The following is a 27,388-nucleotide window of genomic DNA, read 5'->3' on the forward strand; positions in this document are numbered from 1 at the left end:
AAACACAACTGAAATATCAAGTTCCAAGTAACTACGCGGTTACCACATCTTCAACAAAGTCAACCAAACACCATCTGCATCTACAGTGAAAGTCAACCACACCCCCACATGTTACCTACGTAAGTTTCTATTTTTCTTTTTATTGAATTTTAATAAATAAATTTGATGAAAAAATGTTACATCTACTCTAGTTTACAACCGTACAAAAACAAAATTGTCTATTTTATGAGTCAATAAAATGTTCATTTGATCGGTTAAATCCTATAATGTCCGGTCTCAATCTTATTAACACGTACACTTTTTAATTATTGGTTGACGAGATTTTCAACCAACAAAACAGTGTCACGCGTCATAAAACTGTTGAGTCGATAGTTTTTCTTTAAACCTGTTAGAGCCGAAGAGATACTTTAGGCACTCAATGAGATTTTTTTGGCTTTCGACTATATTCTTTTTCTTATTGGAGAATTTTTCTTCGCTAAGATTTTTATGACTTCCGACTTACGTCTTTTAGCTTTCAAAGAAATTTTTATAAAGCATAACAGAATCTTGTTGATAGAAAATATTATCAACTAACGATTAAAAATATGTGAGATGCCAAGTAAAATTAACATTAGGAGGAATAACTTATCAAATATACATGTAGTTTGTTTGATCCGTTAAGGACATTCTTAATCCATTCTTCATATTTATATGTACAATTACACTGAAATCATTGTCTTTTTAGTTTTTTTTAATTAAATAATATATTTTTATACTTTTATCATCAACCCTCTTTTCACTCACAACCACTCTAAAAAAACACAAAAAAATTACTTCCACCGTCCCATTATAAGCGTATATATATATTTTTGATTTGTTACATTATAAATGTCCACTTTTCAAAATTTATTAGATAAATTTCCAAGTTTACTCTTAAACACACACAACTAGCATTAATAAACAATATTAATGGACCCAATTTTTAACGGCATTATTGTCATTTGATAAGAAAAAAAAGTAATCATTCAATTTACTTTAAAACTTTATGTTTTTCAAACAATAACACTTGAGGGACGAAATGAGTATATATAATAAATAGCGTTTCTCTAAATTTACTCATAAACAATAACATCTTTTTTTCTTCTCACCTACAACCACCTCTAAAATTTTATATAACCATACTCATGTAATTTAAATGATGAATTGAGAACGCTTTAAAGGGACATTTTAGTCAATTTTCCATATTATTATTATTATTTAATCCACTACAAGATTCCTATATAAGTAAACCAACACCTCCACCACCATATCCATTTCACAACCATGGAAGACGACCACCCCACCACCCTCTCCCACCTCGACTCCGACCTCGACCTCAGCTTCACCACCACCAGCAGCAGCGCCCGTTCGAGCCTCGCCTCCCTCAGCTTCACCGAATCCACCTCCTCCACCCAAATCCCCAACCAAAACCCCCACCCCCACCCCCACTCCACCTCCAACCCGAACTGGTCCGCCATCCGGACCGCCACAAACCTCTCCCCAGACCGCACTCTCCACCTTAGTCATTTTAAACTGATCCGCAACCTCGGGGCCGGAAACATGGGACGGGTGTTTCTATGCAAACTACGTGATAATGATCACGCGAGCTTTGCACTCAAAGTGGTTGACAATAATATGCTGGCATGCAAAAAGAAGCTTTTGCTGCAGGTGCAAACGGAAGCGCGGATATTATCCGCGCTGGACCACCCGTTTGTGCCCACGCTTTATGCGCATATACAAGCATCGCATTATACTTGCTTCCTCATCGATTACTGTCCGAATGGTGATCTCCATTCGTTGATGAGGAAGCAAGTGAATTACAGGTTTGGGATAGACCAGGTTAGGTTTTACGTGTCAGAGGTTTTGGTGTGCTTGGAGTATCTGCACTCTATCGGTGTCGTGTACCGCGATTTAAAACCGGAAAACATTTTAATCCGTGGAGACGGGCATATTATGCTGTCTGATTTCGATTTGTGCTTTGAATCGGACGTCGTTCCGAAAATCGATCGGCGCGTTCGGGTGGTTCGGAAAAATCGGCGGTTAGGGTTTCTCGGGAAATGTGCGGAGGAAAAAACGGAGACGGAATTTTACGCGGAGCCCACGACGGCGTTTTCTAGGTCGTGTGTGGGGACCCACGAGTATTTGGCGCCGGAGGTGATCGCGGGAGAGGGGCATGGGAGTGGGGTGGATTGGTGGGCGTTCGGGGTTTTGATTTACGAGTTGTTACATGGAAGGACGCCGTTTCGGGGAGGGAGTAAAGAGTCAACTTTGCGTAATATAACGTCGATGAAAGTTAATTTTAATGAAATGGATGGGAGAGGAATGGGGGAAGTTAAGGACTTGATAGAAAAGTTGTTGGTGAAAGATCCGAAGAAAAGGCTAGGATTCTCTAGGGGTGCGACTGATATTAAGCAGCACCCGTTTTTTGATGGGATTAAGTGGCCGTTGATCCGGATGTACCGGCCGCCGGAAGTGCGGGGGGTGACGGTGAAGAGGAGTAGTAAGGCGCATGGTTGTCACGCCGGAGGGTGGTCGCAGAAGAAAAGGCGGTCGTTATGGAAGGGGTTTAAAGGTATATTGTTGAAACATAAGGGGGTTAAGTGTTAAATTGGAGTGTAGCTTAAATTATTGTGTTAGTATAAAAATAGTATTAAAAAGTACGGTTAGGAAATAGGGTAGAAATACAGAAAGATATTTATTAGTTTACTTGACTTTACATATTTTAAGATAAGATGGATACAATTATGTACATACAACAGGTGTTTATCTATAATTTTTTATAAGTTACACTTATAAACTTCTTTAGTAATTTTGTGTTTTGATATGCCATATGCTTGATGCTTCCTTAATCTTATTTGTGATTAGATATATTAAACTTATATTTATTAGATTATAATATCACTTATATTTTTTATAAAAGAAAAGAGAATGTAGTTTTTTTTTCTTTTATGTTAAACCTCTTAGGACCGTCTCCAATGCTAGAGAAGAAGAGAGGTCTGTCCCCACCCTTGATGGGATAATGTGGTTGGATGAGAGAGTGGGGGTGGGGGTGGGGGTTAGGAAAAAAAGCAAAGATTTCGGATTTTTATGGAAGCATGGCAAATGACTTTTAACTGGATTAACTATTTTTTTTTAAATTAATGTGAATATATGTTTCCAAAGCATTTTTGTATGAGTTATAAAAGAAAATATTGAAAACTAAATATTATTTTCTTGCTAAAACCTTTTACACTAAGATAAGGGCTGATAAGAAGAGAAGACAAAGGTGGTTGTGAGAGGAGACGGGGACCCACAAGCTAGGTGCCTAATGTGGAGGTGCCACAGGGCGGGAACAACGGATGGAGGGTAAGGGCATGGATCGATGTGGATAGTCTAATAGTCGTTTCAAAGAAATTTTATTCATGTAATCATAACACGTAACCCCTAAAAGAAACTCACATACACGAGTAAAAGAAGATACTATACATGTAACATTCGTCATTTTCGATCTTTTTGTATTTGTATTTGTATCAAAACCCGACCCGAATTGTAAACCAAATCTTTCACTAATATAAAATGTTGGATTTTTATGTTTCATAATCATCTCTTACCTTTTGGATTTGTTACTAGATTGTATTATTTAAACCTTTTTTTTTAAAAAAAAACACATGCAAGTATTGATATAAAACAAGGAAAACAAGTTTGACTCCTTCCCTATATAAATGTGACACCCGGTAAATTCCCAGTCCCTTAAACCAAGTAATCAACCTAAATATTAGGTAATTATGTTATATGCGCCTTGCGCGAGTGCGCCATGTTAGTCAGCGCGTGCATTTGTTATGTGCGCCCTGCGCTAGCGCGCCATGTTAGTCAGCGCGTGCATTTGTTATGTGCGCCCTGCGCGAGCGCGCCATGTTAGTCAGCGCGGGCATATTATGTGCGCCCTGCGCGAGCGCGCCATGTTAAGAACCTGCGTGGGCATATGTTATATGCGCCATGCGCGAGTGTATTGGTTTTATGTACCTTAACGTTATGTTGTCTAATGGGCTGACCATCCCGCATGATGCTAAGGCGGGTGCATCCTAAATCGTTTATGCGCGTGCGGAAGGGAACTAACCTCCCCGCATGGCGGGAACATTGAGAGCTAGTTTGTCTGAAGCTCCAAGATGGAATTGACTTCAACATAACTGATCACTATGTTGAAATACCAAGACCACCTGGAGAATCTACAAATGAAACTCAATGTCCCTAACTGCGAGAAGGTTACGTGCCTACCCGCAGCAAAGAAATGTCCTTCACGCAGAAAGCTATGCGCACCAAGTGATACGCGCAGAACACTTAGTCTATTCTCCAGACGTAAGGAGATTACTCCCGCCCAAAAGGAAACAGTAGCGTGTTTCAGAGATTTTCCACTTTTTACTGTACACTGACAAAAGTACCTGAAAAAGCACACTGTAACATGAAAAGTCAACTGTCAGCCACCCTATTCTCACCAACCCCAGACCTGCATGTCCTGACCAAATCAAATCAAAATCTTTTATCCACTACTCCACTTTTAAATAAATAATAATAATTTCCATACTTTATCATCATTACACCTAGATATGAAAAGATTACAATCCCCTAAAGCAAGGGATTGTGTTCCCTTGAGTTTGACTATAAATATGTAACCTAAAATATCACCCAAAACACACTTCAAACTTCTCTCTTAAGAACTGCAACTTGCACTAATCATCTCCCAGGCATCCGTTGCTTTCGTTTCCGATCCTGTTACCAGGTAAGCCAAGAATATAACCTTGAGATCTGCTTTCCAACCCTTATATTCTCCTAATTCTTGATCTTAATATATATACTTCTTGTTATTTAATTGTATTCTAGACCTTCAATTCCGAGGCCAACACCAAGAAAACCCGAATCTCGATTAATCCCTTAACAAGAACCACAGGTGAGTCTCACAGCCCCTATTCTCGCTGTTTTCACTGTTTTTAAACTGTTTTCGGGGCGAGGGACACGTACTTAAATAATGTTTTATCATGGTATACTTACAAGTTATGCAAGCGATTATGTGTTTAAATTATATTTCATGATGAGCAATGCGAACGGTTATCTAAGGTTTTCGATGTTAGTGCACCAGATTCGAGTAAGTGATCACTTTACCATTGGAACTCTAAGGGTAGGGACTGCTGGTTTGATCCACCCACTCGTAGGGGTCGCACCTCTTTGCATAGACGAGTGCCTAGTATGGTCATGGGGCAGTACTATGGGTTTGAGCCCGCTCGTAGGGGTCGCGCCTCTTTGCATGGACGAGCGCCTTGTTTTCCGGCACAACGTCCGCGCGTAACCCGCGGGACGGAATTATTGATTAGCTCGTAGGGGCAGCGCCTCTTTGCATAGACGAGCACGGCTTTTCAGAAATGTCCACGCGTAAACCGCGGGACGGCATTATATTATTTAGCTCGTAGTGGCAGCGCCACTTTGCATGGACGAGCACACTTCCAGTAATGATCGCGCGTAGCCCGCGGAACGACTTTTATCAGAAATATGTGTCAGATCTATGTTTTCATACGGATTATCAAGTATATGTTTAGACATGAAATCATAAATGTGTTTCAATATGATTTTATCAAGACTATGATGCAATGCGATTTATCAAGTTACTAAAACTTGTGAACTCACTCAGTTTATACTGATTCAAATGTTTTTACGTGTCTTTCAGGAGATAACTAGGTAGCGCATGGAGTCACACTTAGAGCACCTCACGCTGAACATCTAAAACTAGCTTTTTGGAAGATTTTAGTTCTATCCCTTCGATGCGCGTGGTTGTTCCCGCCGCGCAAGGGGATAGGGCGTGGAAATCTTCAACAGTTTTATACTTGGATGTTTTTATGTAATTTTTGAACAATGTAATGTATTTGTATTAAACATTTCATGCGCAATGAAAATCTTACTATAAATGTTTGCAATGGCCCGTGCTTAATTATCAATCCCCACTCGCGCGCGCCCGGCTGTTTCCGCCGCTCAGGGCCGGGTGTGACAGATTGGTATCAGAGCACTGGTTATAGCGAACTAGGAAAAGAAGTTTTAACCTAGACTATAACCGTTGGGGGAAATCGCATGAAATATTTTCAACAGAAACTATACACACACTTAGGAACACGGGTCACACAGTGTCTAGTAAATGATAATATTATGTGCTCAGAATACATGCGCTAAGATTGATATATTGTCTATTTTAAAGCGAGAATGCCTCCAACTAAAGCCAAGGGAATTACCATGACACCCGAGGAACTCGCGGAAATAATCGCGCAAGCAATCGCAACCCATGAGGCCAGCAAGGCCGAATCAAGTCAGGGTCGTCAGAATGAGACCCCAGAACCCGAATCAGGAGCCTTGGACAAAGGATGCTCCTACAAGACATTCATGGCCTGTAAGCCTTGGCCATTCAAGGGTACCGAAGGGGCCATTGGGCTCTACAACTGGATTGACAAGATGGAGACAGTTCTCTCCATTAGCGGATGTAGTGAGAACCAGAAGGTCCTTTACGCGACCTGCATGTTCCAAGAAGCAGCTTCGTCTTGGTGGAAGCTTCAAACGAAAACATTGGGGCGAGAAGTTGCTCTCCACAAGACCTGGGAGGAACTGAAGGAAATGATGATGAGAAAGTTCTGCTCTCGCGCAGAAATTCAGAGCCTACAACAGGAATTCTGGAACCACACCATGGTAGGAACGGATATCGACGCCTACAACAACCGGTTCAACGAGCTTTGCCAGTTGGTGCCAGACATGGCAAACACGGAGGAAAAGAAGATCGAGAGGTATATTTTTGGGTTACCTCCCGTTGTTAGGGTTCCGCTCAACGCCGCAGCGCCTCCAACCTTTGATGAGGCGGGTAGCGCGGGCCATCACCCTTACAAGGGATACGGTCCGTGCGGTTATGTTGACTACGCGCGGAAACGAGCAGCGAACCTCTGACTCCAAGAGGAAATGGAACTCTCACCACCGAGGGTCCGACTCCAAGCAGCCACCGTTCAAGAAGCAGGAGAGCGTAAGGGCTTACGCGATCCAAGCCGCGGAGCCATCAAGGAAAGGATACAGCGGGCCTCGCCCATGGTGCAACAAATGCAAGTATCACCACGAGGGTGAATGCGCAAGAATCGAATGTGCCAAATGTGGCAGACCAGGGCACAAGACGATGAATTGCCGTGTCAGAGAAGCTGGAGCAAGCGACAACTGCTACGCATGCGGGAAGCCAGGGCATTTTAGCCGGGATTGCCCGCAAAAGGGAAACCAAGCTCGCGGGAGAGCTTTTGTGATCGGCGCAGGCGAAGCTAAAGAAGAGCCGAATGTGGTAACCGGTACGTTTTTGCTTAACGGACATTTTGCATCTGTCTTATTTGATACTGGCGCTGACCTGAGTTTTATATCCGCTGAGTTTAAAGACTCCCTAGGCCTAGCAACCAGTAGGCTAGACACACCTTATACTATAGAACTAGCCAATGGTAGGCAGTTATGCGCAAGCGAAAGAACTGAACAATGTGTAATAGTCATGGGAGGTCACGGGTTCAATATTAACTTGTTGCCAATAGACTTGGGAAGTTTTGACATTGTGATAGGTATGGATTGGTTAGTCGAGAACCACGCGGAAGTTATTTGCCATGAGAAGCAGGTTCGGGTCCCACTGTTGAACGGAGAAACCTTGGTGATTCAAGGGGAAAGAAGGGGAGTTGCGACGAAACTGATTTCGTGCCTAAAGGCGCGTAAGTGCCTAAGGAAAGGGTGCTACGCCTTCCTGGCGCATGTCGTAGAAAAGAAAGGAGATGAGCGAAGAATTGAAGACTTACCAGTAGTGCGCGAATTTCCAGAAGTTTTTCCTGAAGATTTGCCCGGATTACCGCCGCCGCGACAAGTCGAATTTCGTATTGATTTAGTCCCAGGAGCTGCGCCAGTAGCTCGAGCGCCTTATCGATTAGCTCCATCTGAGATGCAAGAGCTATCCAATCAGTTACAGGAACTATTGGATAAGGGTTTCATACGCCCAAGCTTTTCGCCTTGGGGAGCTCCAGTACTGTTTGTTAAGAAGGATAGTTCGTTCAGAATGTGTATTGACTACAGGGAGCTGAATAAGCTGACAGTCAAAAATCGGTACCCCTTACCGAGGATTGACGACTTATTTGACCAGTTGCAGGGATCCAGTTATTATTCGAAGATAGATCTACGGTCAGGATACCACCAACTTAGGGTCCATGAGGAAGATGTGCCGAAAACAGCCTTCCGAACTAGATACGGCCATTATGAGTTCTTAGTGATGCCCTTCGGGCTAACTAATGCGTCGGCTGTATTCATGGATCTGATGAACCGCGTGTGCAAACCATACTTGGACAAGTTTGTGATTGTGTTTATAGATGATATTCTGATTTACTCTCGGACCAAGGCCGAGCATGAGCAACACCTGAGATTGATTTTGGAATTGTTGCGGAAAGAAAAGTTGTATGCGAAGTTTTCCAAATGTGAGTTTTGGCTTAGAGAAGTTCACTTTCTCGGTCACGTTGTAAACGAGAAAGGAATACACGTTGATCCTTCCAAAGTCAAGGCCATCGAAAACTGGGAAGCGCCAAAAACCCCAACTGAGGTGAGGCAATTCCTAGGACTAGCTGGCTACTATCGACGCTTCATTGAGAACTTCTCCAAGATAGCTCTACCACTGACCGCGCTAACTCAGAAAGACAAGAAGTTTGTTTGGGGCGAAAATCAGGAAACAGCATTTCAAATGTTGAAACAGAAGTTATGTAGTGCGCCAATTTTGTCTCTGCCCGAGGGGACGGATGACATCGTCGTTTACTGCGACGCTTCACATCAGGGACTTGGATGTGTCCTTATGCAGCGAGACAAAGTCATAGCATATGCCTCGCGCCAACTCAAGACCAATGAAAAGAACTACACAACGCATGATCTGGAACTTGGAGCGGTTGTCTTCGCGCTAAAGATTTGGCGCCATTACCTCTATGGTACAAAGTGTGTAATCTTTACGGATCACAAGAGCCTTCAACATATATTTGATCAAAAGGATTTAAACATGAGGCAACGAAGATGGGTGGAGTTGTTGAATGATTATGATTGTGAAATTAAGTACCACCCTGGAAAGGCGAATGTGGTAGCAGACGCGCTAAGTAGGAAGGAGCGAATAAAAACGCTACGAGTCAAGGCTCTAAGGTTGACCATTCACGCGGATCTCTCTACCCGCATCCGAGACGCTCAGCAAGAAGCCTTGAAACCAGAGTTTGTTAAAAACGAATGCCTTGGGGGTATGATTAAGAGTTTGGAACTTAAAGAGAACGGCAATTTATATTTTGCTAACCGCATATGGGTCCCTCTCAAGGGAGGATTGCGCGAGCAAGTATTAAACGAAGCTCACAAGACGCGGTATTCCGTACATCCTGGCGCAGACAAGATGTACCAAGATGTTAAAGCGCTGTATTGGTGGCCCAATCTTAAAGGCGCCATCGCGACGTATGTCAGTAAGTGCCTGACGTGTTCGAAGGTGAAGGCTGAATACCAGAAACCATCAGGGTTGCTTCAGCAGCCAGAAATTCCCATGTGGAAGTGGGAACAAATCTCTATGGACTTCATCACCAAACTGCCAAGGACACCTGGGGGTTATGACACAATCTGGGTTATTGTGGATCGGCTAACTAAGTCAGCGCACTTCCTGCCGATCAAGGAAACCGATAAGATGGAAAAGTTAGCCCGATTGTATATTCGAGAAGTAGTTTCAAAACATGGAGTCCCAGTGTCCATCATTTCTGATAGAGATAGTCGGTTCACCTCAAGATTTTGGAGATCGTTACAAGGGGCTTTAGGTACTCGTCTTGACATGAGTACGGCATATCATCCTCAAACGGATGGGCAAAGCGAGCGAACAATCCAGACATTGGAAGATATGCTGCGCGCGTGCGCGATCGATTTCGGAGGTAGCTGGGATACTCATCTCCCATTGGTTGAATTTTCTTACAACAACAGCTATCACACAAGCATCAAGGCTGCGCCATTCGAAGCTTTGTATGGGCGCAAGTGTAGATCCCCACTGTGCTGGGCTGAAGTGGGTGACAAGCAAATGACTGGTCCAGAATTGATCCAAGAAACAACAGACAAGATTTTTCAGATACGGGATCGCCTTAAGACAGCGCGCGACAGACAGAAGAGCTACGCAGATGTGCGAAGGAAACCATTGGAGTTTCAGGTAGGGGATAGAGTACTTTTGAAAGTCTCTCCATGGAAAGGAGTCCCCCGTTTCGGCAAGCGAGGAAAGTTGAATCCGCGCTACATTGGACCATTTGAGATCCTGGAAAGAATCGGTCCGGTTGCTTATAAACTCCGTTTACCCGCCGAACTCAGTGGAGTTCATGATACGTTTCATGTGTCCAACCTCATAAAGTGTTTATCTGACGAAACGTTGATTTTGCCGTTGGAAGAGATTCACATCGACAAACAGCTGCACTTCGTAGAAGAACCTATAGCAGTAACCGATTGGAAAGAACAAAAGTTACGCAGAAGCAGAATCAAGTTAGTAAAGGTTCAATGGAACTCGAGGCGTGGGCCTGAATTCACTTGGGAAAGAGAAGACCAGATGCGCAAGAAATACCCACACCTCTTTCAGAACATGGCTTCTGCCAGCGACGTCTCCTAAATTTCGGGACGAAATTCTCTTAACAGGGGGAGAATGTGACACCCGGTAAATTCCCAATCCCTTAAACCAAGTAATCAACCTAAATATTAGGTAATTATGTTATATGCGCCTTGCGCGAGTGCGCCATGTTAGTCAGCGCGTGCATTTGTTATGTGCGCCCTGCGCGAGCGCGCCATGTTAGTCAGCGCGTGCATTTGTTATGTGCGCCCTGCGCGAGCGCGCCATGTTAGTCAGCGCGTGCATTTGTTATGTGCGCCCTGCGCGAGCGCGCCATGTTAGTCAGCGCGGGCATATTATGTGCGCCCTGCGCGAGCGCGCCATGTTAAGAACCTGCGTGGGCATATGTTATATGCGCCATGCGCGAGTGTATTGGTTTTATGTACCTTAACGTTATGTTGTCTAATGGGCTGACCATCCCGCATGATGCTAAGGCGGGTGCATCCTAAATCGTTTATGCGCGTGCGGAAGGGAACTAACCTCCCCGCATGGCGGGAACATTGAGAGCTAGTTTGTCTGAAGCTCCAAGATGGAATTGACTTCAACATAACTGATCACTATGTTGAAATACCAAGACCACCTGGAGAATCTACAAATGAAACTCAATGTCCCTAACTGCGAGAAGGTTACGTGCCTACCCGCAGCAAAGAAATGTCCTTCACGCAGAAAGCTATGCGCACCAAGTGATACGCGCAGAACACTTAGTCTATTCTCCAGACGTAAGGAGATTACTCCCGCCCAAAAGGAAACAGTAGCGTGTTTCAGAGATTTTCCACTTTTTACTGTACACTGACAAAAGTACCTGAAAAAGCACACTGTAACATGAAAAGTCAACTGTCAGCCACCCTATTCTCACCAACCCCAGACCTGCATGTCCTGACCAAATCAAATCAAAATCTTTTATCCACTACTCTACTTTTAAATAAATAATAATAATTTCCATACTTTATCATCATTACACCTAGATATGAAAAGATTACAATCCCCTAAAGCAAGGGATTGTGTTCCCTTGAGTTTGACTATAAATATGTAACCTAAAATATCACCCAAAACACACTTCAAACTTCTCTCTTAAGAACTGCAACTTGCACTAATCATCTCCCAGGCATCCGTTGCTTTCGTTTCCGATCCTGTTACCAGGTAAGCCAAGAATATAACCTTGAGATCTGCTTTCCAACCCTTATATTCTCCTAATTCTTGATCTTAATATATATACTTCTTGTTATTTAATCGTATTCTAGACCTTCAATTCCGAGGCCAACACCAAGAAAACCCGAATCTCGATTAATCCCTTAACAAGAACCACAGGTGAGTCTCACAGCCCCTATTCTCGCTGTTTTCACTGTTTTTAAACTGTTTTCGGGGCGAGGGACACGTACTTAAATAATGTTTTATCATGGTATACTTACAAGCTATGCAAGCGATTATGTGTTTAAATTATATTTCATGATGAGCAATGCGAACGGTTATCTAAGGTTTTCGATGTTAGTGCACCAGATTCGAGTAAGTGATCACTTTACCATTGGAACTCTAAGGGTAGGGACTGCTGGTTTGATCCACCCACTCGTAGGGGTCGCGCCTCTTTGCATGGACGAGCGCCTTGTTTTCCGGCACAACGTCCGCGCGTAACCCGCGGGACGGAATTATTGATTAGCTCGTAGGGGCAGCGCCTCTTTGCATAGACGAGCACGGCTTTTCAGAAATGTCCACGCGTAAACCGCGGGACGGCATTATATTATTTAGCTCGTAGTGGCAGCGCCACTTTGCATGGACGAGCACACTTCCAGTAATGATCGCGCGTAGCCCGCGGAACGACTTTTATCAGAAATATGTGTCAGATCTATGTTTTCATACGGATTATCAAGTATATGTTTAGACATGAAATCATAAATGTGTTTCAATATGATTTTATCAAGACTATGATGCAATGCGATTTATCAAGTTACTAAAACTTGTGAACTCACTCAGTTTATACTGATTCAAATGTTTTTACGTGTCTTTCAGGAGATAACTAGGTAGCGCATGGAGTCACACTTAGAGCACCTCACGCTGAACATCTAAAACTAGCTTTTTGGAAGATTTTAGTTCTATCCCTTCGATGCGCGTGGTTGTTCCCGCCGCGCAAGGGGATAGGGCGTGGAAATCTTCAACAGTTTTATACTTGGATGTTTTTATGTAATTTTTGAACAATGTAATGTATTTGTATTAAACATTTCATGCGCAATGAAAATCTTACTATAAATGTTTGCAATGGCCCGTGCTTAATTATCAATCCCCACTCGCGCGCGCCCGGCTGTTTCCGCCGCTCAGGGCCGGGTGTGACAATAAACAACCCCATCCTCTTCATTATTCTTTGCTCATTCATCTTCTTTCTCTCCCAAATAAATTTCATATCTCTAACCTCTAAGGTTCTTAATAATCAAGCAATAACCTTCTTTAATTCTTGTTTGTTACTTATTAATTCATATCTTGTGGCACAACATATATATAATATGCACCCGTTGTTTCCTTCGGCTTTCATCTTCTTCGGGAGGTGATATGCTACAAGGCAAGGCTACATGGAGAACTCTTTGTAGTTCTTGTTTATACTATTTTCCTTTAATGCTTTCCTAGTCTTGTTCATATTGTAAGTAGTTTAGCTTTTAATTCATGTTAAAAGAGTTTCATGGTATTGGTTATGAAGTCACTAGTCTCGGTTTATCCCGAGATTAGACCCGAATCAAGACCTAACCAAGACCAAACTCTTGTTTACTAGACTTGTTTATACTATTTCCCTTTAATGCTTTTGTTTATATTGTAAGTAGTTTAGTTTTAATTCATGTTTAAAGAGTTCCATGGTGTTGGGTATGAAGTCACTAGTCTCGGTTTCATCCCGAGATTAGACCCGAATCAAGACCGAACCAAGACCGAACTCTTGTTTACTAGCTTTTGTTTTAAATAGTTTTGTTTACTAGTTTTGTTTAAAATAGTTAAATAAACATGTTTATGAAAGATTTGAACCTTGTAACTTTTAAAACCATTTTGATAGTTCTATGGTATTTGGGTATGTGGCAACCATCCTCGGTATCATTCCGAGTCAAGGACCGAACCAAAACCGAACTAAACCGAGTTCACTTGCCTAAGACACATAAGTGTGTTCTTGGCCATCGAAACTCATCTTTTCTTCAAGAATGTATTTTAAACTAATTTTAACTATTTTATCAACTTACTTGGTGTGTCGGTATCCAACTTGATCTTATAACAAGCTTGGACCGGTGATACCAAATACACACTTAACGGACGTTAAGGTTCTTCATAATAGAACTATATACTTGGTTAAGTCTTTCGATTTTATTGAGTTATCTCAAAACATTTTGGAAAGTTAACTTTGAGTTTAGTTAAATTATCTAGACCCAAGTTAACAAATCCGAACACTCGATTAAAACCTTGTTTTGATGTTCATATACCCAAAGGGTCTTGCATTAGTGCATTATAACCCACATAAGTTACTTAACATAGGTTGAGTAATAATTATGAATGAAATACCAAGACCCGGTTTCGAGTAAACTTACTTTTTAGAACATGTCTTTAATTTCCCAAGTATTTACATTTTTAAACCATAAACTTCATTTATTTACTTTACTTGTCATATTTTATTTTAAACCCTTCCAAGACTACCTACTAACTTAAGACCCGTTTAATCTAGGTCTTGCTCGTTAAACCCGATCTCTGATTATTCACGAATCAATCTTTCAAGTTACTTAGTTAACGTGAGTACAGTTCATCTCCCGTTTTCACTTTTATCTTTTGGGGGTAACATGCATACTTATTCAAACAAAAATGATTTATATTATACTCATTTCTCAAACCACAAACTTTAGGGTATATGATGCTAGAATACTTGCTCTATTGTGTGTTATATGTCTCATATGCTTTACGTGCGCGAGTGTTTATTTTTATGTTGTTGTTGAGCCTCATTAAGTATGATCATACGCTCCCCTAACTACTTAGCCTTGTGCTAGTAGAATAGGGCCTCATTATCCAAGTATGTCGGTATTCTTACCGATTAGAAAGGATCCTCATTTACATATGTTTTATATACCATGATTGATGCTTTTATTTATAGTCTCATATACGTTTGTGGATTTCACTCATATTATATATACTCAAAACTATGAAATTGCTCACCAACATACGTGTTGACAAATGTTATTTTATGCATGTTACAGGTTTGATTATTACTTGAGTTGGAGTTTGAAGACGTCATTCTATTTTGATACCGCTAGGTTATTAGAAGAATGAACAATATCTATTTCTTATGTTTTGATGTTATTTGTATGAACAATATGTGTTACTTTGATGATTGAATGAAATTAATTAGTTGATTAAATATTGTCACTTTAAAAGTGTATTGTGTATTTGTCCAATCACGTTGCACCCCGGCATGTTCCGCCGCCTTTGGTCAGGGTGTGACAATACATGACCGATATAGAAATTATATAATCTAAAGATTTGCATACTCTACCAAACTTTAGACCCAACAAAAAATTGTCAAAAAGGGTTGTATACTTTACAAAAAGAATATGGTGCTGTTTGTTTTTCCTCAAAAGCACTTCTCCATCTCTTTTGTCTGCATTGAGAAGAGGGCGCGTAGACGCTGGGCTCTGCAGTGTGTTTGTTTTCCCGAAGACGTTTCATTAAAAAACGTCTGCGCGCCATCTTCTCCTAGAAGTGTTGGTATTGTTACTTCTCACCTCTTCTATCCCATTTTATTCCATAGTTCTTCATTCATCAGAGACTCCCAAATAACTTATCCTCCTCCACCACTCCACCGCTGCCGCATCCGCTCTTCCACCGCCGCCTCCACTCCTCTACCGCGCCGCCTCCACTCCTCCACAGTCGCCGCTGCACACCACGTCGCCAACCACCAACCCTGCTGCACACCACCCTGTCACCGACCACCAACCTCGCTGCACACCATCCCGTCACCGACCACCCTGTCACCATCCCGCTTGCTCCGACGCCTTCTCCAGGTTTAGTAACTGTTAATTAGATATGTTAATTGATTAATTTTTTTTAGGTTTTTGTTAATTGATTTGTTCAATTAGGGTATTGGGTTTTTGTTAATTTAATTCTTGTTAATTGATTGTTAATTCTTAAATGAGTTGTTAATTGATTGTTCTATGTCTTTAGATACATAATATGTTTGAACTATCAAGTTGGGTTTGTTGCTCGGGCTTGGGTTCGAATATATGGTTTTCGGGTTTAGTTATAATGGAAAAAAAAGTATTCAAGTAGTTCGGTTCTTGCGTTCATATATAATAATTAAAAAACGTGTTCGGGTTATACGGTTTCGGGCTTACATGAATTAATTAAAAAAATGTTTGGTTTATTCTTATTATCTGGTTTGGGATAGTTTGAGTCGTGATTGGGTTAGTTTGCGTCATGTTGTTTGGTTTTTGTTTGTGTTAGTACGTGTTATTTTAGGTTGTTCGGGTTATTCTAACATGTATTTATTTGTTTATTTATATAGATTTGACAAGACTCGACAACGGCTACACTTATGGGACTTGACAGTTTGATTACGAGATTAATGTCGGAACTTTCTTTATAGATTGATTGTAAGAGCCTAATGATTCTCATACATGTTAAACTTGGATGATGTATTTTGATGTTATTATTTTTAATTATGGACAATTTGTATTATTTTGTATAAATATTAGATATATGTATTTTTAATTGTTGGATAATTTTAGCAGTTTGCAGACGTTAAAAAACAGTCTTCTTCTTGCAAACTGCAGAAATTTGGTCCACCTCTTCTGCTACAAATGTCTGCAGATGTGGTCCGCAGATTGCAGACATTTTAGCTCTTAAAAAACAAACAACACCTATATGTGTATGTTATATGTATCTAATACCGTTACTAACAAACTCTTTGCTACACCAGCCTTCTCTCTCTTCTTCACCGGTTACTTTCGAAACAATAATAAAAACCTTCCATACAAATACTAAAAACGAAACAAAATTTAGCTTGGAGAATCCGTCTTCATGTTTTCACGCCCATATGCCTCGTTAAAATACATATAGATGCTGACGTGATGTCTCGTATCTACCTCCCCCACACCTTTGTAGTCTGCAAAACAGTTAAACGACTCAGACAGTCAGACTTATCAAAGATTTGGGTAATTAAGTCGAAATTTATAAAATATAAAGATACCATGCAGCCCTTAGTATCATTGATCGATATGAAATCTGATGCGTTTGACGAGTTTAGCTTTCAACGAACCAGGAATTTGGGGAATAAGTGACGCCTTGGCATCGTCTATCATTTTCCTCCTGCATATCATGGTAATATAAGTTTCGAATAATAATAATAAATGTTCGCATGAAATCCATTATATTATATAGTAAGGATATATGGAAAGCATGTAATCACAACTAAATGAAAAAAGGACAAATTTACGACAGAGAAAAAGCATCTTTTATGACACTGAAAAGCTAACATTATACGAAGATATAAACTTAACTTGCACATATAACTCATGAGTAAAATAATTGTATGAAAGAAGACTTAAGTTCTTTCTTCTGTAAGCCATTACTGCATTCATCTTGTGTGCTTAGTTTCTTGGCACGCATGAAACTTGCAACCTCGTCTGAATAACCGCAGTTTCTCAAAAAAGCAGAAGCTTCTTTCTTAAGGCTGATGCATGACCAAATAAAAATCCATAAAAATTATAAGAATTCAAACATAATAAACCGTTACACAAAAATAAAGGAGACGTGAACTAAAAATGGTTTTCCCTAACTATAAGCGAGTAACCGTTCAGCATTCAGTTCGTTTATTTAATAAACGAACTAACATGAACAAAAAATTTTGTTCATTCACTTAAAAGAAAGAACATGAATACATGTATCGTACATTCATTAATTTCGTGAATGTTCGTTCATTCGTTTATGCCCGTTTGTTTAAGTTCACTTATGTTCAATAGTATGTTTTTTTTAACTTCGTTCGTTTGCGTTCGTAAATACACACGTTTAAACCGTTTGCGTCCATTAAAATTTACTCTAGTTTAAATAACATTTTAGCTCAATTATGTTTGTTTATCTATATTCCGTCATGTTCATTCTTTTACGTTCATGAACTGTTAGTTTATACTTGTTAACGAACACATACATGCTCATTTTCTTAACAAACGAACACGAACAAAAAAATCTGTTCGTTTAACTCTCCATGTCTGATTGTTTGTTTGGTAATAGTTAAACAGACAAACACAAACATGTTCTGTTCGTGTTCCTTAACCACCTATATAAATGCATAGCGTCATACTGATGCAATTACTAAAATAAGAGAGAAAAATCTATTCAGGTAAAACTAAATTCAATGATTAGTTGCTCTCTTACAGGTTTACATATGCAAGTTTGCTATCCAGTTGTATCCTTGTTTCTTTCATTTCCTTTTTGGACTAGTACTAATTTCTATTGGTTAACACAATCAAACCCTAGACCTAGATTTGCAGTCAACTATCCAACTGCATATTATGCAGCACTAACTATAAAATGTAAACTGTATCCAAAAATGACAAATAAGTGAAGCATTAATTAAATAAAAAGAACACACCTTTCTGTAAGCTCGTCATGTTTTGATAATGACGGTTGATCTTCATCTTTCCTCTGAGAGTCTGACTCATCAGAAAGGTTTTTAGCAATGCCATTACCTGTTTCTGTTCCATTTGTTGTAACATTGTTTTTACGCCCATTTGCAACCAACTCATCTCCATTCGAATGAATCTCCGCATTCCCATTTGCAACATGTTTATTTTGGCTAGCTCCTGTTCCATTTCTTGTAACATTGTTCTTACTCCCGTTTGCAGCTAACTCATCTCCATTCCTATGAATCTCCACATCCCCATTGGCAACATGTTTATTGAGGCTTGATCCATTTTTGTCCTCCAACAATGGAATCTTTTTATCATTTGTCTTCTTAGAATCCAAGGCTTTTACATCACCATTATTATCATTGTTCTCTTTATTATGAGTAATGATATTAGAGGACTTTTTGAGACCTAAAAATCCAAAACTAACTGGCTTCTTTTGAGGAATATAAAGATATTTTCCAACTTTAGATGGTGTGGCAGGATCAACCTTCGGTTGTTGTGAGTCTGTTGACTAGACTTTGGAACTTTTGAGGTATTATTTCCATTGCAACTACGTGAATTTGTTCCGTTAGTGGATAAACCTTTGTTAGGTAAAATGGGCCTTTGTTTGGTACGAATGAAGAAAAGGATGTAAACGTTTTCAGAGAAAACTTCTTCTAAGCTTGAGACAGAAACCTTAGAATCGTTGCAGCAATACCAACAACCAATTGCATCCTGTATACATGTTTGAAACCAGCATTCGAAATAAAAAGGTAATCGTATGCATGTAAATGAACCAACCAAACGAACACAACTTTTTGGTTCATTTAATTTAACGAACGAACATAAGCACATGCCCGTTCATTCATCTACGTTCGTTTATGTCCGTTTTATTTATGTTCGTCAGTCAAGTTCATTTATATCCGTTAATTAACGTCCGTTCGTTTACATTTGTTTAAATATTCATTCAAATTTATTTATCACTAATATTCATTTTAAAGACCCTTAAATCCTTAATATGTATACTTGTTTACTTTTTAAATATTAAATTTAATGATCATGGTATTTTAGACTTTACTTTGGGAATACATTTAGTTTAGTAGGTATCCATTTATGTTCATTCATTTATGTCCGTTTGTGCTTGACCATGTTCATTTGTATTTGTTTATGTTCGGTTAGAAAATTAATGAACGTACATAAACAAACACGAGCAAGCCTAAGTTTATGTGTTCTTAACTAACAGACATGAACAAGAAAATCCATTCATTTGAGCATTCATGCTCATTCGCCTAATAGTTATTTGATTAAGTTAGATAAACAAACAAGCCTCGTTTATGTTCATTCAGTTCGTTTACAATTTAGAGAAATTATAGCAAACCATATACCTTGATGTAAGCATAATAGTGTCCTGAATCAGGTGAACCGCCAGAATGTACAATGGTAGCAAAAAGCTTATATTCCGGATGAGGATCCTGCAATCAGTTAAATAACTGGATTAGGAAATAGTTCCCCAATAAGATAATTATTAACGATAAACGGTTGGAAATTATAGTTAAAACTTTTGAAATTATAGTACCTGGCTTGTTTTGCACATGAAGTTTGAAAGAACTAACACTTCCTCAAAACTAATTGCGTTGTTTATCTTCCTGCCATATATTCCATCAAACCTCTATGTAACCAAAATAAAATCTTAATTAGTACCAATTATTATGATGCTAGAAGAAATTAATAATTTAATAACATGCCCATTAATAAAAAAAATCACCTTTAGTTGAATTACAAGAATGTTAGGTGCTTGAAGGATAGACATTTGCTTTCTTGCTGTTACCAGCATTTTACAACTACAAAACCACAAGGTTATAATGTTATGTCTAATGATATATAAAGTTATAAACATGAATATGTGAGAAACACGTAGGCCTGTAAACGAACTGAACGTTAGTGAACCGTTTGCGAACCGTTCGGTGAAAAGTTAGTTTATTTATTATACATACCACCATGAACAAATGCTTTTGTTCATTTGGCTGAACAAACAAACACGTGACTTCTCATTCGTTCATTTATGTTCATGAACTGAACATTTATGTATGTTCGTTTACGTTCATTTATGTTCATCTGTTTACATATTCATTAAAAAAATTTAGGCCCATTGCAACTTGGTTTAGTTTTATCAAATAAAAATATCACCAATTACAATCTAGTCTAGTTTTGTTAATTTTTAGGTCCAACATATTAATGTTAATGTTCATGTTTACTTTTAAATTAGTGTTCCTTCAGTTATGTTTGTTCATCTATGTTCAGTTATGTTTGTTACGCATATTAACCATTTGTTTATACTATTAACGAACAAACTTAAACAGACACAAAGCACACTCATTTTCTTAACGAACAAAAACTCCATTTGTTTAATTGTTTACATACGATCGTTTGTTCGGTTATAAGTCTAGCAATACAGTAAGTACGACATGTTTACTGCTTACCTTTCACACTTGTACTTGTTATTCCCATCTAGCCTCTCGGGTTGAAAAAACTTCTGAAAAGCTTCTTTTACAGAACTACTATTCACTATATCTATACTAATATCCATAATCTCATCAACCTTATTGGATTCATTGCCACAAGCAAGACACTTAACCTGGCTCTGTAAAGCTCCTCCAAATATCTCCTTAACTACCGTACTGCCACTGAAGCTATCGTCACCTCCACCATTACCAACAAACTTGCCTTTTTGCTGCTGCGATTTCTTTAACCGAAGAGATGTAGTGTGACATGCATCAATGATGTATCTAAGAAATTCATGTGCATCTTCTTGTCTTCCAAAACGAAAATGCTCTGCAAATAATTTCAACCCGCCAATAATCTTGGCAGGTGTTTCTAGGGGTGAATTGGTGCTAAGAGAACGAGCAATTCTCGTTTCCAGTAGACAAAATGGACAATTACTCTTCTCGTCATGCTGCGGTAGTGAATCACCTGCAAGTGTGTAGCAATGATATGAACAAATTGGAAATTGTATACTGTTAATGTGAGCATAGATTCATGCAGTCAAATTGGGGAAAACACATGTTATCAGTGTGAATTTGAAAAATTTACACTTGATCTCGTGTTCAATAAGTGTGATGATAAAAAATAGGTTAAATGTTATATACAAGTTAGATCTGGTATATCATTCAAAGAAACATGGATTAATACACTCAGATTAGGAAAAATATATGTTATCAATGAAAACTTTTAAATTTACACTTGAATTCATGTTCAACAAGCATATGATAGAAATCAGGTTAAATGGTAGAAAGAAACTGAATCTTGTAAATTCTTCAAGCAATCATGGATTCATACGCTCAAATTAGGAGAGAGATATATGTTATGTTATCAATGTGAGACTTGAAATTTACAGTCAGAATTCATATTCAATAAGCATGACAATAGAATATAGGTCAAACGATACAAACATACTGAATCTTGTAAATTGCTCAAGCAAAAATAGATTCATACACTCAAATTAGGGAAGATGGTAATCGAACTAGGGAAAATATAAGTTATCAATATGAAATATGAAACTTACACTCGACTTCATGTTCACTGAGCATGATGATAGAAATTAGGTTAAACGATAGAAACAAACTGTATCTCGTAAATCATTCACGCAAACACAGATTCATACACTCAAATTAGGGAATTTATCTGTTCTCAGTCTGAACTTTAATATTTACACTCGATTTCATGTTCACTAAGCATGATGATATAAACTAAGTTAAATGTTATAAACCAACTCAATCTCGTAAATCATTCACACAAACATGGATTCATACACTCAAAAGTATGGAAAACAATAATCAAACTAGAGAATATACATGTTCTCAGTGTAAAATTTAAAACTTACACTCGAATACGTATTCAGTAAGCGTAATGACAAAAAAATAGATCACACAATACGAAAAAACTGAATCTCCAAAATCATAAATTCATACACTCAAACTGAGAAAACCATATGTTATCAGTATGTAACTCGACACTTACACTCGAATTCGCATCCAATAAGCCAAATTATACAAACTAGGTTAAACTAATATACAGTTAAACACATAAATACGCATATTAATCGAACTAGAGAATATAAATGTTACCAATGTTACATCTGAAATTTACACTCGAATTCGTATTCACTAAGCATGCTGATAAACACTAGGTCACAAATCTCGTAAACCGTAAACTCATACACTCAAATTAGGAATAACACATATTATCAGTATGTAACTCAAACCTTACAGTCTAATTCGCATCCAATAACCGTAATGAAACATAAAAAATTAATCGAACATGTTATCAGTGTAAAACTCATTCCTCCTTTATAACTTACAAGTAAAAAAAACACCAACTGCCGTCGTCTATTGCCGTCTATTGCCACCGCAGCTCATTATTCTCGCTGTACTGTTGTTTCCGGCTACTGTTGTTAACTGCCGCCGCCGCCGCCGTCTATTGCCGCCGCCGGAAAAACGATTAAGGCTCTGTGGAGGTTGCTGGGTTGCTGCGAGGTGTTATCATTGAAGGATCTTAGCTGATTCACCCTCTGCCGCCACCGTAACACGTCGCCGGAGCTCCGCCGTCGCCGCCGCTCAACGCCGCCGCCGCCGAAACTCAAGGGTTGTAGATTGTGTCACGTTTCTAGCTTATTCTCGTTAGCTCACGGTGTCTCGTCCCGGTTTCAATATTGGTGACTTGCTAAAATCCCGGTGAGATCGTTTCATATCTTTTATTTTTGTTGACAATAGGCCTTGATGCTGCTAGAGTAGTCAGTCCAATTTATCTGTTACTGTGTGCCGTGTGTCTATTATTATTATTATTAGTTTTTGTTACTACTACTATTATTATTATTATTATTATTGATTTGGTGTTCTATTGCTTGTGTTTGTGTGATTAGTTGCAACCATAGAGCGTAGGAACCATGACTATTACCTAAGACCATGTCCTGAATCGAGGGGTGTAGGAAAGAGTAAAGATAGGGAGCGTATATTGCGTTTGGCTTCTTGGAATGTAGGAACATTAAATGGTAAGTTGTTAGAATTGGCAGATGTGCTTAAAAGACGTAGGGTTCCGATAGCATGCCTCCAGGAGACTAAGTGGAAAGGACATAGAGGGGCTGAGTGTAATGGGTATAAGTTGTGGTACTCGGGGTCTGATGGAGCTAGGAATGGAGTGGGGTTTCTAGTGGCTAAGGAAATACACACTAGTGTGGTGGAGGTGATAAGACATAATGACAGGATTATGGTGTTGAAATTAGTACTAGGAGAGGAAGTAGTGGCAGTAGTCTCCGCCTACACGCCTCATGTAGGCCTAGGGGATCAGGAAAAGAGAGAATTTTGGGATTGCCTAGACGCAGTGGTAGGGGGCATACCTAGGGGGGAGAGGATTTGCATAGGAGGTGATTTTAATGGACACATTGGTAAGGCTAACGATGGTTTTCAAGCCGTACATGGGGGTTTCGGTTTTGGTGATAGGAATGAGACCGGAACAGATCTTCTAGAGTTTGCGGTGGCACATGACCTAGGTATTATAAATTCTTTTTTTAGGAAACGAGATTCTCATTTAATCACTTTTAGCAGTGGCGGACGCGACACGCAAATTGACTACCTTTTGATGAGGCGAGGAGATCGACGTTGGTGGAAGGACTGCAAGGTCATACCTGGGGAGGCAGTTGTGACTCAACATCGACTACTAGTGACTGATATAGCCTTCAGAAATAAGCTGACTGTTCGAGAGAAGAAAGGTACACCGAGAATTCGATAGGGAAATTTGAAGGACGAAAATCTCCTTCTGTTTAAGGATAAACTCATACTGCATACGCGGGCTCGACTAAATGGGGACTCAACTCATATATGGGAAGCTATGGAGACAAAGATCATCCAAGTAGCAAAGGAGACTCTCGGGGTCACAACAGGAAAGTCAAGTGGGCATAAGGAGTCTTGGTGGTGGAATGACGCAGTGCAAGACAAGATAAGGGACAAACAAGGATGTTTTAGGGAGCTAATGAGGTGCACGAATGAGGAGGAGCGAGTGGATTTGAGGGACAACTACAAAACGGCCAAGATAGAGGCAAAGAAGGCAGTGGCGGAAGCAAAGAAGGCGGCCTTTAAACGGATGTATGAAAGTCTAGAAACAAAAGAGGGGGAACATGCTATGTTTAAGATTGCCAAAGCCAGGGAGCGTAGAAGGCAAGATTTAGGACCGGTGAAGTTCATAAAGGATACAGATGGGCATGTACTGGTCAAGGAGCAGGACATCAAGCTAAGATGGCAAACCTACTTCCACAATCTTTTTAACAATGGGAGAGCTTACCAAGAAGAACATGACAACACAAACTTTCATCGACAACAATCGAATAACTGCTACTGCCGACGGATCACACGAGAAGAGGTGAAGGACGCACTTAGGAGGATGGGAAGGTCTAAGGCGGTTGGCTCAGACAACATACCCATCGAGGTGTGGAAGTGTCTGGGGGAGGAAGGAGTCATGTGGTTAACTACTCTGTTCAATAGTATTCTCAATTCAGGTAAGATGCCAGACCAGTGGAGGAGCAGCGTTGTAGTTCCTATCTATAAGAACAAAGGAGACGCCCAATGTTGTGGTAACTACCGAGGAATCAAACTACTAAGTCATACTATGAAGCTATGGGAAAGAGTGATTGAGGTTAGACTTAGACGAGAAACTCAGGTTACGGTCAACCAATTTGGCTTCATGCCGGGGCGTTCCACCACAGAGGCAATACACCTTATAAGAAGATTAATGGAAAAGTATAGGGAGAAGAAGCGTGATCTACATATGGTGTTTATTGACCTAGAAAAGGCCTACGACAGTGTGCCACGACAGGTGCTCTGGGAGTGCTTGGAGGGTAGAAGAGTGCCCAGGAAATACATAGAGATAATTATGGATATGTATACCAGGAGTGAAACAAGTGTCCGTGCGCCAGTGGGGGATACTGATTTCTTTCCGGTAGAGGTAGGTCTTCACCAGGGGTCAGCGTTGAGCCCGTTTCTTTTTGCAGTAGTCTTGGATGAGTTGTCAAAGTCGATTCAGGGGACTCTCCCGTGGTGCATGATGTTCGCAGACGATATTGTGTTACTTGCTGAGAAAAAACAAGATCTAAACATGAGGCTTGAGGAGTGGCGAACAACCTTAGAGACAAAAGGTTTAAAGATTAGCCGATCTAAGACGGAGTACCTACACTGTGATTTTGGTGAGATAAACGACAGTGAAGACGCACACATCACAATTGAAGGGCAGGTGGTCCCGCAGGTAACGAAGTTCAAGTATTTAGGATCATTTGTACAGAGCGATGGGGAATTAGACAGTGATGTGACCCACCGAGTTCAGGTAGGATGGTGTAGATGGAAAGCAGCCACAGGTATATTATGCGACAAGAGTTTCCCGACTAATCTGAAGGGAAAATTCTATAGGGTGGCAGTTAGACCTGCAATGCTATATGGAACAGATTGTTGGGCCATCAAGAAGGCACAAGTGCGGAAGATGGAGGTAGCAGAAATGAGAATGCTACGTTGGATGTGTGGGCACACAAGGCTAGACAGAATAAGAAACGTTGTGCTTCGCGAGAGATTAGGGGTGGCGAACATAGCAGACAAGATAAGAGAGTGGAGATTGAGATGGTTTGGACATGTAAAGAGAAGACAGACGACGAATCCTGTTAGATCCGTAGAAAACATTACTATAGAGGGGAGGAGGGGTAGAGGACGACCGAAATTGACTTGGATGAGAGGATTAGGCATGATTTGATAGACCTAAACCTCTCCGAGGACATGGTTGACGATAGGAATTCGTGGAGAAGTAGAATTAAAGTTAAGGATTTTTAGAGAGAATTGAATACCTTAGGGCTTAGACTTAACTTATTTAGGTCACATACCATAATGGTATTTCCCTTACATATTTTATTATTATTATTATTAGCTTTTATATTGCGGTTAAACTGTGACCTTTTTAATAATATTATTATAATTAGTAGTAGTTTTTTATATAACTGTTAAACTTTGATTTCCTTTTTTTGCTTCATACACATGTTCTTAGAGCCGAGGGTCTCTCTGGAAGCCACCTCTTTATTCCTTTGGATAGAGGTACGGTGTGCCTACATCCCACCCTCCCCAGACCCTACCTATAGCTCTGCTGTCGGTGGGATTTTACTGGGTATGATTGATTGATTGATTGATATCAGTGTAAAACTCATAATTTACACTCGATGCGTAATGGCAAAATATTAGGTCACACAATACGAACAAATCGAATCTCGTAAGCCATGACCTCATACACTCAAATTAGGAAAAAACACATATGTTATCAGTATGTAACTCGAACCTTACAGTCTAATTCGCATCCAATAACTGTAACTATACTAATCAGATCACACAATATGAACAAATTAAATCTCGTAAACCGTAAACTTGTACACTCAAGTTAGGACAAACACATATTATCAGTATGTAACTCAAAACCTACCGTAATTAAACAAATTAGGTCAAACTAATAACAAATACATAAACACGCATATTAACATTAACAACTAGAATAATAATAATAATAATAATAATAATAACACATACAGAAAGCTGAATGTTGATGCCTGAGACAGTAATTAGCAAGCGGCGGCGTGTACGTCAAGCACTGAAGAACGGCGTTAACGGCGGACCGGTTTTCCGTTTAGTTGATAACAAAGTGTTTTGCCAATTCATTTGCAATTGGAAACCAGAAGCCATTAACGGCGAGAATGACGTCTCGCTGCATTGAATAGTTGTAACCAGCTCAGCATCGGATGGATACCTGGTTGAATGAATGATTGTGAATAATTATTAATTATTAATCAATTTGGGTTAGGGTTTGAGTGTTATTGGTACACCGGAGGAGTGAGTATGTGTGTGTGTCTAGAAATTAGGAGTTGGTTTTGGGGTAATGAATGGGATCCGTGGTTATGACAAGATATTGGGTTTCTTCTCAGACATGTACCCGGTTAAAATGATTTCTTATTGGGAACTTAATAAACCTAAGAAAACAAATAAAGACTTCGTGTCTTTCATGAATTTAAAGACATATACACATG

The 27,388-nt window shown here is 39.8% G+C and overlaps 2 pseudogenes across 1 annotated transcript; one reads left to right on the forward strand and one right to left on the reverse strand.

Annotated features, from left to right (window-relative positions):
• The first annotated feature begins 1,302 nt into the window (after positions 1 to 1,302).
• Positions 1,303 to 2,741, forward strand: LOC143610270 (serine/threonine-protein kinase WAG2 pseudogene; annotated as a pseudogene).
• A 14,139-nt stretch (positions 2,742 to 16,880) lies between these two features.
• On the reverse strand, positions 16,881 to 27,145 carry LOC143610273 (ubiquitin carboxyl-terminal hydrolase 25-like; annotated as a pseudogene). Its single transcript, XR_013149561.1, has 8 exons — positions 26,895 to 27,145; positions 20,772 to 21,261; positions 20,057 to 20,132; positions 19,868 to 19,960; positions 19,677 to 19,763; positions 18,276 to 19,026; positions 17,229 to 17,357; positions 16,881 to 16,993 (listed from the first exon to the last, which is right to left on the reverse strand). The product of XR_013149561.1 is annotated as a ubiquitin carboxyl-terminal hydrolase 25-like (transcript).
• Between the last annotated feature and the right edge of the window lie 243 nt (positions 27,146 to 27,388).

The sequence above is a fragment of the Bidens hawaiensis genome, unplaced genomic scaffold (assembly GCF_021521415.1).
Source record: "Bidens hawaiensis isolate Kalapana, Puna unplaced genomic scaffold, B.hawaiensis_p1.1 tig00025567_1, whole genome shotgun sequence".
Classification (NCBI taxonomy): Eukaryota; Viridiplantae; Streptophyta; class Magnoliopsida; order Asterales; family Asteraceae; genus Bidens; species Bidens hawaiensis.